Source organism: Bison bison, unplaced genomic scaffold (assembly GCF_000754665.1).
Source record: "Bison bison bison isolate TAMUID 2011002044 unplaced genomic scaffold, Bison_UMD1.0 scf7180017864198, whole genome shotgun sequence".
Lineage (NCBI taxonomy): Eukaryota > Metazoa > Chordata > Mammalia > Artiodactyla > Bovidae > Bison > Bison bison.
The window spans coordinates 7,084,954-7,097,296 of NW_011494770.1; positions in this window are offsets into that span (position 1 = coordinate 7,084,954).

Sequence of the window (12,343 nt, forward strand, 5' to 3'; positions counted from 1 at the left end):
CTCAGAAACAGGAAAGCCAAAGTTACTGCAACATAGCGGCCAGGCTAAGGTCGGCACAACAGCTGGGAGTTCTCTGGGGAAGGCTTGCTGAATGAAGCAACAAAGCACGACATCCAATACTGGTTATATATGGAGTGGCTCATGATCTCCCAGGCAGCTCTGCAAGCGTCCCAACGTAACCTAAGAACGCAAAGTCTGCCAAGTCACCTGACTTACCCTTGCGACAGCTCCATGTGTCTCTCCTTCTAGGGTACAATGCAATAGTCAAGGTTGTTTAGCCTTTCACCCACTAAACGGAACTTGGTGTTCTAGAAGGATTTTGAGATGAACAATCAGAAGACCCAGGGTCTAGATGCTGGCTCTGAACTTTTCTGGTGGTGGACATCTTCGAGGTACATGTTCTCTCGTATTTAAAAAGTGGTGAATAAAATCTACAACCTTGTAAGGTTGTTGTGAAGGTTAGGTATATAACAGGTCCTCCACAAATGGTACCAACAATAATACAAAATAATTTTTGCTATGCAAGTATCGTCTTGGGCATCCCTACTGGTCCAGTGGTTAAGAATCTGCCTGCCAATGCAGGGTACATAGGTTTGATCCCTGCTCTGGGAAGATCCCATATGCCATATGGCAGCTAAGCCCACACGCCACCATTACTGAGCCAGCGTTCTAGAGCCTGCAAGTCGCAACTACTGAGCCCCTGGGCCACAACTACTGAAGCCCATGTGCCTTACAGCCTGTGCTCTGCAACAAGAGAATCCACCACAATAAGAAGCCCACATACTACAACAGACAAGGCTTTGCTTGCCACACCTACAGAAAGCCTGTTTGCAGCCATGAAGACCCGCCACAGCCAAAAATAAATAAATCTTAAAAAAATCCTCTTATCCCTCTTCTTTCTTTTACACAGTTTCTCTTTTTGAAATTGTTTTCCACACCCATAGCTTCAGCTGTAACTTTGTCAAGTGTTGCACACTTGTTAGGTTTTCAGACAATGTACAAGATGATGGAGATAGAGTGGAGAAGACCAACCTAGTCTCTGCCTTCACAGAATTTCTACTTAAAGAGACGAGCTAGGTCTCCCCTGGGGCAGAGACTGTGGGCTGTCACAGTATCAGAGTCCTCTTTTCCTGAACACATGGTAGATTACACTTCTCAGCCTCCCTTGCAGTTAGATGTGGTCATGCAAGTCTCAACAGAATGCGAGTGAAAGTAGTATGTGTATCACTTCCAGGCCAAGATTCTTACGAGGAGGTGGGTATGCCTCCTCTACTCTCTCCTTTACTCTTTACTGGATGGATGCAGATAATACTAAAGGTTCCCAGGACAAAAACAAAGCCAAAGATGGAAGGCACCTAGGTCCCCAACTTACCATGTGAAAGAAAGCCATTTCCAGCCCAGGGATGTTGGCCTTGGACTGCTTTATGTTCAACAATAACCAAAATAACTTCTACTGTGTGTGAGTCACTAAAATTTGTTTGCTCATTTGTTACAGCAGTTGGTCACTCTATCGTGGTCCTCTTCAGTCCCAATCTTCTTGCTCTGTTATAATCAGTGGCCTTAAGACATTTCTTCGTTGTTGTCCAGAAGGCACCATCATCTCAAAATGTCTGAAGCTAAATTGATAATCTCAGCTTCCAAACATTTTCTGACCTACTTCTTGGTAATAATGGCATCACCATTGTAAAGTTCTCCAGGCTTCATGAAGCAGAATCAGCTCTCTTTCTCTTTTACCCTTGACTGCAATCAGTTACCCATTTCTATTCTACATCTTTTGAGACCTTCTGGAATTTGACCCTGCCTTTCCATCCCCTCCTGTACCATCAGCCCCACTGAAAAAGGTGACTCTCTCAAGGGGTAAAGGGGCTAAAATTCAGGTCATACACCCCGGCACAGGTCTGTGTCCACCTAGAGGAAAGTGAAAGTGAAAGTCACTCAGTTGTGTCCGACTCTTTGCAACCCCATGGACTATACAGTCCATGGAGTTCTCCAGGCCAGAATACTGGAGTGGGTAACCTTTCCCTTCTCCAGGGGATCTTCCCAACTCAGGGGTCAAACCCAGGTCTCCCACATTGCAGGCGGATTCTTTACCAGCTGAGCCACAAGGGAAGCCCAACCTAGGGGAAGGGGAACTTTTTTGTAATTTGCATAAAGGTGTCAAAAAAAAGGGCTTTCTTTCTAATCTGCTATAATCTTCTTGGGGATTTGAGACGCCCCAAGCCTCTAGTGCTTCATGAAGCATTGGTAGGCATCTGCCTGTTTATAACATTCTCGCCAGTCTGCTCCACTTCCAATTTATCCTATGAGTCCTTCCTATGTTAATCTTCCAAAAGCATTGATGTCGTTACTTCCTGCTTAAAGAGTTCATTGGTTCATACTTGTCTATCATACTGAACTCTGTAGCCTTGTATGTAAAGCTTACCGTGATCCAGAACCATCTCACTTCAACCTTTTCTTCTGTTACTCTTTCCCATATTTCTCATTGCAAACAACATTGGCCTTTGGGGAAGGGACATTTTTTGTTGCATCACAGTGTTCCAAGAATTACGGAACATTTAGCCTCATTGAGCCCATCCACTACATGCCAGGAGAATCTTTCATACACTGTGACAACATACATGTCCATAAATTTCAGAGATGGGGACAGAACTTCTAAGTCTGAACCACCAGCAAAAAACAATAAATGTTCTATAGAGAGAAAGACAACTAGTTCAAAATATACATTGTGTACTTTATCCAAACTGGGCTACTTGGGATGATCTAATATGCTTTGTTCTACCCCGATTTTCTTCATTGGATTTTTTTTTTTTTTGGTGACTGGAATACCCCTATTTTCTTTCTAGAAAACCCATTTCTTTGAGCACGAGTATAGATACTGTCCCTTTCAGGAACTCTTCTCTGGCCACGCTAATCAAGGATCATTTCTGAATCTCTGCGAAGCATTCTGCTTTTGGTTGGCTTACTTCATTGTCTGCTTTGAGCCATCCTGTGTGCATGCTCCTTCTCTCCCATGTTGGATCATATGCTCCCTATTGACAGGAACTTAATTTGCTTACTGTGGCTCTTAATTTCTAGCAGCTACTCGCATGTGTTTAAATGTGCTAAACATCCATGAAGAGGAAGAGGCCAAATGATATGGTGTAGTGGAAATAACATGAACTTTGGAGTTGTTTTCACAGGGAGACTGTATCACTTGCCATTGTTGGTCTGGCACATGTAATAGAATCTCTACAAGCTTCAGTTTATTCATTTGTAAAATAGTGCTAATAATATTGAACCTAGTGAGTAGAAATGAGGAGTAAATAAGAATCTATAAAATATTAAGCATATCATAGGGCAATTAATAGAAACTAGAAGTAATAATGAAAACAGTTAAATATCAGGTTTAAAAACTCAGCACAAATTTTTTTATTGCTGACCTAGGCATTTGCTTGGAAGTTCAGGACTGCATTATCTCTTTGTGACCATGCCTGGGGCTGGTATTCATTGAATGGTTTTGGTTTGAACCTTTCCTTTTCTCATGCTTTTCCGGCTGGTTCTGAGCCTAGGAAAGCTTAGAGATATAGGGAAGGATTTCCCTAATACTCCCTACCAAGCTTCTGTATAAACTTTGCTAAATAGACACAAGGAGGGTTGAGGGGAAATAGGAATGTGCTCATTATGATGCTCACTGACAGGAATTTCACTAGACCATTGCACATCTCACTGTAACTGAAAAATTGTAATATTTACCCAACCAACCTTCAATCCTTATATCCATATACATATATACCTCTTCATGTTCCTTTCTATCCTTTTTTCTACCTATTCATCCATACATCCATGCATCTGCCATTTGACATTTTTAAGTGCTGCCTATGTCTCTGTATTATGGTAGGATCTGGAAATATAATGAGGAAGAAGACAGTTTCTCATCTCAACAACATCACTGTCAAAGAGGCCAAAGAGAAATGTAATAAAGAAAGTGAACAGTTACCATATCAACGGAAAAAACAAATATAAGAGTCAAACTCTTTGTGGATCTTGATTCCGCTGATTGAGTTGAAAACAACTTATAAAGAGCTTCCTTCTCTATTAAAAATACAAGCAAAACAGGACCATCATTGTGAAAACTAAGTCATCTGTAGACTTAGAGGAAATAGTACACACAAGGCTGCCATCAGTTATGACAGTATTATGTTATGTCAGACCATGCATTACAGTGGGAAAGACAGAGAATGTGGATGCAGAGGACTCACATCTTAGCCTCTTACTGATGTTGAAGTTAATTATCTTCTTGGAGTCTGTTAATTTATTTATCAAATAGGGAAATTCTCAACTCATGAGGTTGTAATGAATAACAAATGAGATCATGTATGTGAAAATGCTTCCTAAAATGCTGAACTTCACATAAATAATTATCCTTTGGAAGTAATCCAAAGATTTTTTTCTAATTTATGTATCTGAATTTTATAATTGAGAAAATATATACATTTAATGCATCTATTTTAAAATATATACATTTAATGAATTTATTTTGAAAATATATACATTAAATGAATCCATTTTGAGCTCCAGGATTGTATATAAATTTAAATGTACAGATTAACACCAAAAAATGTATTATCTTAGAGAATTACAAGGCTTATCCAATAAGAGGCTTCCCTGGTGGCTCAGAGGTTAAAGCGTCTGCCTGGAATGCAGGAGACCAGGGTTCAGTCCCTAGGTTGGGAAGATTCCCTGGAGAAGGAAATGGCAACCCACTCCAGTACTCTTGCCTGGAGAATCCCATGGAGGGAGGAGCCTGGTAAGCTACAGTCCATGGGGTCGCAAGGAGTCGGACACGACTGAGCGAGTTCACGACGATGACGATCCAATAAGATCTTCATCAAAGGATATGACTGATGTTTTAAAAATGAAGAAGATTAATTAAGAATAATTCAACATATTTCAACAATTTCTTTAAAAGCTCAGCACTATTTCATTCAATTCAAAAGGCCTGAGTAATGTAGGAAGAATTGTGCTTTTCCTTCAGAGGAAAGAGGGAAATCTGTTTAATACCATCATTCAGAGGTTGGGTTTCTTCTTTATCACTCTTTTCTGATGTATTACAAAATTTAGACAGGATTTATTTACTAAACAGTTACTGATTCTTTAATGAAAGAATCAATTTCCCCTGTGTTTCTAAAGTAACAAATGCAACTGACATATCTCACCTTGAAGCATATAGCATTTAAATTAAATGACTGTGAGCACCAAGGCTACCCCTCTTTCCTTGGGTTCCTCTTCCAGTGATAACTCCAGAATATTCCCTGGGAGTTTTGTACAGTTCTATGGGCCTATCTGGACGATACCCTGGAGGAAGAAATGGCAACCCACTCCAGTATTCTTGCCTGAGAAATACCATGGACAGAGGAGCTGGTAGGTTACAGTCCACCGGGTCACAGATGAGTTGAATATGACTTAGCAATTAAATAATGGACTTGTCTACATATTGTTGTCCCAGCGAGAGAACAGGAGAGCTTAGAAGTCCCGTTTGTATGACTGTCACTGAAACAGCGGTTTTGGTCTTTCTAGTGATATCCTCATTGCTTACTGAAGAAAAATTCTACAATGACTGATAATCACCACTACCATAGCCAGTCCACTCATGGTTTCTCCCAATGTAAGCGGAGTAAAGAGAGTCTGGCTTCCCTGGACTCCTCTTGTCTGTGCTAGCTGCTGTTCACAAGGTTGTTATCTCTCAGGAGACCAAGAGAACTAGATCTGAAGGGCTTTCCAGCCAGTCTTGTCTCAAACCTTCACATCCCAGCACCTGAATGTGTGACACTCCGTGCAGAGGAAAGACTCTATCTTTTCACAGAGATGGAGAAGACACACTTCATGTCTTAAAGTCAACGTGGAAGACACATTTAGTATTACGCAGTATGATTTAAAGCTGAAATAACTGCCCCATCTCATTTACAATTAACAAAACCTTGTGTTATACAAACTATTGGGTTGTTTTTTTTTGGAAAAAATATCTATTTTCCTCAAGTTTTTTATTTAAAGATGTTTAAGAAACATGAACCATTTTAAAGTCACAGTATTTCTTCTGTTTTTTGTTTTGGCTGTGAGGCATGTGGGATCTTAGCTCTCTGACCAGGAATTGAACCTGTACCCTCTGCACTGGAAGGCAAAGTCTTGACCATTGGATTGCCAGGGAAGCCCCTTACTTAAGATATTTAAAGATAAGAGATAAAATGAATATACTATATTGTTCTTTGATATTTTACTCCCAAAGAAAAACCAAAGGAAATAAATAGCAAATTCAGAGAGAATTAATATAGAAAAAGCCTTTCCTTTCTTGCTGTCTTCTCCATCCCCACACAAAAGGGTGAAGCGAATGGAGCCACTCTGATTCTCATTAACAGTTCAGTCATAGCAAACACCTCCCAGCTCAGCTGGACATTCTAGTTCCTCTGGCCGCCATTTTTTCCGAACTATTTTTCTTTGTTATTACTCATATCCTTAATTTCTCTTTGTAACTGTGGCCACACAGTCCCTGGGACAGCTTGGTTACATAAAGAAGATAACAGATTCAATGAAGAAACTCAGAAACGGAAAACTGACAAATTGAATAAACAAGTTTATCACATTTCCAAAGGGAGAACATGGAGAGTTTGCCAAGGGGACTGTAGAATTTACTAACTTCAGGCTATGTGACTGTGTAAAATAGCTTCTAGGAATTTCGGCCATTTCCTCATACAATACTGCTAAGTTACAGAGGGATCAGACAAATAAACAAAACATTTACAAATAACTCAGAACACATTTATGAGCCTTTTGTTTTACCCACTACCTTCATAATTGTTCCTTACCTCAATTTGCTTTTTATTTCCTAACAAAACAATATCATGTCTATAATTTAAATCAAGCAGAGTTCTTCTAAAGACTACTTTTTCATATATCTTCACTGATATAGTGGATACTGGTTTATTTCAACCCTTCAAAACTAAATACAAGTAAAAGAATGTAAAAGGTATTAATCACATTGCCCACAGCATTTTTCTGGGAGGGAGGGGAAAGGCTGCACTGGTCTTCATTGCTGTGAACAGGTTTTTTCTAGCTGCGGTGAGAGGGGCCTCCTCTCTAGCTGCGGTGCATGGGCCTTTCATTGCGGTGGCTTCTTGTGTTGCAGGAGCACAGGCTTTAGGGCTTGCGAGCTTCAGCAGTTGTGGCTTATGGGCTCTAAAGCATGGGCTCAGTAGTCGTGGTGCATGGGCTTAGTGGCATATGGAATCTTCCTGGTCCGGGGATCCAACATGTGTCCCCTGCTTTGGCAGGTGGATTCGTAACCATTGGACCACCAGGGAAGTCTTGCCCACTGTATTTTGTTCAATGGTTCTATGTGTTACAATGTATTTCTGATTTGAACTAAATTCGATAATGTTACTGCTGCATTAGGACTCTTTGAGAGCCCCCAGACGCTGACAAAACATAGTGCATGAGTTTAATCTGGTCTTTCTTGAGTTCTTTATGTTGTTTCAGGTTACATTTTCTTTTTAACAATAATGTCACCATCTGGGAATCAAGTTGTGGCATGACTCATTAGAGAAACTTCTCTAAGTGTGAAGCTAGAAATATGAAACATAAAAATTTAATACATTGGTGTTAATGTCAAAGAGATTGCTTTATTTTGTCCACTTTATATCTCTAGTCAATTCTACTCAAAAGAGCAAGGATATTCTTTTTGCAGATGAGTATTTGGTTTGTCCCATCTCTTTAACACATAGGATAAAATTTTCCTTTCAAAGGAGTTTACATTTGTTATTCTTATTAGCAGTCTACCCTTTCATAAGGTAGGAAGAAGCAAGTTCTCAGTACACATGGTACAAGTGAATAAACAGGTCACAAAAAGCACATCTCAATTTTAAAAAATATTTCAGTATATTTTCTTTAATAGTCATGTTTTTAAAAGAAGTGGGATATCTGTGTTCAGGATTGGCCATGAGCAGTGAAAGGAAGTAGTGAAAATGATTTTAATGAGGCCTCCTGGATTTCCCTGAGGTATTTGCTTTCCTCCTCTCCAAGAAGGCAAATTTATATCATCTCCTCTGTCATCAAACTGTCAACTCCACCTTCCCCTTCTTCACTATCAGCTGGTGACTTCACTTACTATTTCACTGAGAAAATAGAAGCACTCAGAGGAGAATTACCTCATCTTCCCACCATCAAACTGACCAACCTTTACGCATGCTTGGACGTCAACTGCCCTCCCGTTACGCTGATGAGCTCTGTGCTCCTGTAAGGCCTCTGGTCCCATCCCTTCTTCAGAAACTGTTATCTCTTCTCTCCTACATCATTATTTTATCTTTTTAAGCTAGATTATTCCATGGGCTTCAAGTTTGACTTAAACAAACTAAACCCTCCCTTGATCCCACACCCAATTCTAGCCCATTTTTTTGGTCTTTAATAAAAGCCCTCAAATGCCTCATGTGTACTCAATATATCCTTAATGTTTTGAACCCACTTCAATGCTAGGGATTTTCACCCCATTCTCTGGAATAGAGAATGGGTTTCTATTTCCAGAGAAACTGTTCTTGTTAATGGAACCCACTGGCTTCCAACTTGCCAGCCCAATGGCCAGTTCTCTGCACTGTCTCCCACCCCCTCACTCCTTGCGCTTTCGCCATATTTGGCACTGTTAATGATTCTGTTCTTGGACACTTTTTTCTTTCAGTACCTGAGACACCACTTTCTTGGTATTTGTAACCTCACTGCTCCTTCCCCACTACTAGCTGCTTTCCCTCCCATCTGACCTCTAGATGTTGACCTGCTTTCTGTTCCAAGCCTCAGCCCTCTTTTTTTTTTCCTTCTATTTACACTATCTTCCTAGCTAACCTTCTGGGTCATAGTTTACAATACCTTCAGTAGGCTTGAGTTTATAGTCTTCAGCTACAACATGTACATGTAACTGGTAATTTTAAGGTTCCACTTAGATATCTAATAGGCATCTTAAATGCCTATTAGATGTAACATGTCCAAGTTTTTTAGAATTCTTTTTTTAGAATTTTTTTGGTGTTTCCACCCTGAACAGGGCTTTCCTGGTGGCTCAGAGGGTAAAGTGTCTGCCTTTAATGTGGGAGACCTGGGTTTGATCCCTGGGTTGGGAAGATCCTCTGGAGAAGGAAAAGGCAACCCACTCTGGTACTCTTGCCTGGAGAATCCCATGGACTGAGAAGCCTGGTAGGCTACAGTCCATGCAGTTGCAGAGTCGGATACGACTGAGCGACTTCACTTTCACCCTGAACAAGAATCTTCTCCAAATGAATCAGTAGCATAACATTTTACTCAGGTCTTCAAGCTAAGAATCATGGTAGATTCTCTCTTTCCCCCACCCTTTACACCCAATCCATTAGCAAATGTTTTTGGGTTTGCCTTCCTAATATATCTTGAATTTGACCTGCTTCAACCCTTTCTGGAATGAATGACAGTCATGCCATGTCTGGACTCCCATCCTAGTCTCTTAATCAGGCATCCTGCTTCCCCTGTACCTTCCCAATGGTCAATTTCTCTTGGTTCTCATTTGGAATAAAATTCATTATTGTTTACTATCTGGCCCCTGAAAAACTCTCCCATCTTTTTCTCCTGGATTTTTTCCACTTGAACCATGCTTATCTTCTTGACATTCCTGTTACCAGTTGAGCCTTTATTCAGCTATTACCTACCTCAGTGTGGAATAGTCTTCTCTCACTCCTTCACATAATGGAGGTCTCTGTTCAGACACCACCCCTTCAAAGAGAGCCTCCCTGATGGCATGATTAAAAATATCACCATCCTTCTCTCCCATCATTCTTTTTCCCCACATTGGTTTCATTCTCTTCATAGCCCTTATCACCATTTGACCTTACGTTATTTACTTAATTTTAGTTGTTATTTTGGTATCTTTCAATAAAATGTCCATGCATTGTTATGTTTGCAGTAATCTTTCCTTCTTAAAATACATCTTCTTTTGGCATCTGGGATACCATGCTCTTGGTATTTCTTACATTTTTCACAGCCTGACTTCAGACCTTCCATTCCATAACTCCAACAGAATGACACTGGACAAAAGGATGAGGAGACTGGAAAAGTCTGAAGAATATTTCTGCAGCTCAGAGGAAGACAGAAAGGCTGTCAGGAAAGTTGAAGGTATAAACAATCAACTGGTGCCAGTCAAAGGTCAGAGCTGCAGGTAGGAGTTCTCCCAGGAGAAACAACAAAACTGTATGTTCAGTGCTGGTTTTAAAATGGAATGGGCTGGGCTCTGTCAGCTGCATCCACAGCAATTCTTTTTGATCCAAAAGTCATGCTTGAGGTGGTGGCTAAGGTTCTCAGATGAAGCAACTACTTTCATTTCCCTGTCTCTTTTGTCATCTTCTCCCCTTCTGTGATCTGTTCTTTCATTTTGTAAGATTCAATTTTGGCAAGTAGTAACAGTAACACATCTTAGGGTAGAATAAATGTGACATGTTTTATAAGCAAGAACTTGAGAATAAAGTGATGAGCAAAAATAGACTTTTCTGGAACTCATGGTCTAGTGGGAGAGAGAATTTAATCACATAAGTGCATGCACACACAAACACACACGCACATACCATTTATAAACTGAGATAAGAGTTATGGAAAGAAAAGATGACTATGCAGTGAAATCATCCAACAGCCAGAGGAAGTCAGGAGTCCCTAGTGCTTGTCACGCTCAAAGACTGAGTAAGAGTTAATAACTAATTTGGTAATTTAGGCTATGTTGCTCCCCTTTTATGAGCTAATGCTCCTCCTGTGTGTACAGAGCTGGAAGTCAGGGTGTTTCTCCCTTCAAGTTATTTCTTATCGTTTACCAACAGAGCTGGCCACTGTTGGTCCAAAGTCAAGTCTGACAAAGCGGCAAAGGAAGAGGTGGGAGGGTTGAAATCTCTAGAGTTTAGAGGTTATCAAATCAATAAAAATGGTTAAGAGTTGAAGTCTGCATTTCCATGGGGACAAAATAACCATTTGGAAATTATATTTTGTGAGAGGCATATATAGGCTAGCTATTCCCCCTCCCAAATAATCTAGGATAGGAGTCTCAGATGCTCAATACCTTTCTTGAGACCATGGCTCAATACCTTCCATGGGACATCATTAATTATTAAAAGTCCTGTTTCCTCCTGACCCAGCCTGGCTCAGAATCCTCTTCAAGAATATCTCCCAGGCAGCCTCCTCCAAATGACTGCAGTTAGCATGACAGTAAAATTTATTTACTAATGCAAATGGAAATGGTATATATATGGATAGTAGTATTTAGTAATTAATTCAGTGTCTGGGTGCATCACATGCTGGTGAAGTTGTCTTGTCCCAACCACCAGATCCTGGGAATCAGTGATAAAAAAGGAGATGTGATATCCTCAAGTAGTAACTTTCAAACTTCAAAAGGAGTTTTTCTCATAAAAAATTTTAAAGTAGAATTGAATCATAACTGCAACATATAAAGCACATAACACAGGAATTAGCAAATTTGCAGCTGGATATGGAGCTCCATCTTTTGATCACCTCCTACCAAAAATTCTGAGGCATCCCATGGAATCCTAGCTACTGTGATACACATTCTGAAAACCACTGTCTCAGATGATTGTCTCCTTGTGGTTTTTGATAACAAGTTAAAGTCTTGGGGCTCATGAATTAGAAGATCTAACTTCAATTGGCAGCCTTTGGCCAGGATCTCCTAAGACTGCAAGGATGGCCTTGGTCTAAAATGTCTTCATGTCTCACATCTTGGTCAATAAAGCCACAAATCAACTAAGATGAAGATTTAACATGTTGAATCATGAACACCCTTTAAAAGTCTAGTGAAATCCATCGAAACTCCTTTTAAAAATGCACATACAAACAAAGACATATACAAGTCCAAGGAATTTATAAAACTCCAGAAGCCTCAGTTCATAAACCCCTGATTTAAAGATCGAGTCTGGAAGATGGAGCTCACTGGGCATCTACAATAAAGAAAATAAAGAGCTTAGTGTGGATGGGATCAGAGGTATTGGGCAGGGCTTCAAGAGTTCTCCATAAAGCAATGCTAAGAATTGGCATTCTTCTTTTTTTATTTATTTATTTTTTCTAATTTTATTTTATTTTTAAACTTTACATAATTGTATTAGTTTTGCCAAATATCAAAATGAATCTGCCACAGGTATACATGTGTTCCCCATCCTGAACCCTCCTCCCTCCTCCCTCCCCATACCACTCCCTCTGGGTCGTCCCAGTGCACCAGCCCCAAGCATCCAGTATCGTGCATCAGAACCTGGACTGGCAACTCGTTTCTTACATGATATTTTACATGTTTCAATGCCATTCTCCCAAATCTTCC